This window comes from Branchiostoma floridae, unplaced genomic scaffold (assembly GCF_000003815.2).
Source record: "Branchiostoma floridae strain S238N-H82 unplaced genomic scaffold, Bfl_VNyyK Sc7u5tJ_1421, whole genome shotgun sequence".
NCBI lineage: Eukaryota > Metazoa > Chordata > Leptocardii > Amphioxiformes > Branchiostomatidae > Branchiostoma > Branchiostoma floridae.
The window spans coordinates 830,769-831,748 of NW_023365714.1; the positions used below are offsets into that span (position 1 = coordinate 830,769).

The 980-nt window shown below is 44.1% G+C and overlaps 1 protein-coding gene across 1 annotated transcript in view; it reads left to right on the forward strand.

Annotated features, from left to right (window-relative positions):
- LOC118407558 (zinc finger protein 888-like) overlaps window positions 1-980 on the forward strand; it is a 19,378-nt gene that overhangs the window by 17,212 nt on the left and 1,186 nt on the right. The window lies entirely within an intron of this gene.

The following is a 980-nucleotide window of genomic DNA, read 5'->3' on the forward strand; positions in this document are numbered from 1 at the left end:
AAAAAAAAAAAAAGGATGGAAAAAAAAGAAAAGGAAACAAAGCAAAAATAGTGAGGTAGGAAGGGTAAAAAAAAAAATAGAGCAGAGAATAAAAAAAAATATAGAAAAAACGGTAAGGAGTAGACAGGTAAAAAAAAAATAAAGGCATGAAAAAAGTTTCGAAAAGAAGACAAAAAGTACAACACACCTACCATAGAGCGTACCCTAGGTCTTGGTTTCACTTTCTCACACCCGTTTGCATTGTTGCATGTAAGGTAAGCCGTTGGGCTGCAAATCTCTTCTTCATGGCATAATGTACCTCTGGATTCACTGCTTCCCTGGTCCAGTCTGTTACGTTTGTCTTAGACGTATATGCAGAAAGGGTCATCGTTTAAGACTGTCTGTGTGGTTGAATATGTCTTGAGTTAGGCTAACTTCGGGATACTCGCAGACTGAGAGGCCAATCGACAATTGTTTTCCTTCCGGTGCAGGTAATATTTCACTATGGGAGACAAAGAAGCCCTCACGGAGGCGGACATAGACGCCATGCCGCCGGGGAAGGTATACAGAACTCTCAGCGAATACGGCGTGAACGGCGACGACCTCAGTCCAGCCGAAGCAAAGACCGCTCTCAAGCAAAAGATTCGGGAGCTGACGGAAGAAGCCGACAAAGCAAGAAGCCCTGAACAGGTTAGGCTGCGTTTTTTATGCTTTAGCCTCTAACCTTGGAAAGGCATGATTATTTTCGGAAAGGGGGTCTCAGATCCTAATTCAGGAATTCTTTTCCACTGCAAGACATGATTGACTCCAAGGAGATCGCTTTCAAACTGCAAATTTTATTTCAATTCCATTTTGGAAACTAGAGGAGTGATGCCCATATATATGTATGATACCAAACTCCACCTCCTGTTCGCATCGATCTGCTAGGTTGCTGAAATGATGGCGTCGGTAGCGGAGTCTTACCGGGCCAGACGGGAGCTCCTGTTGCAGCGCTGCCGTGA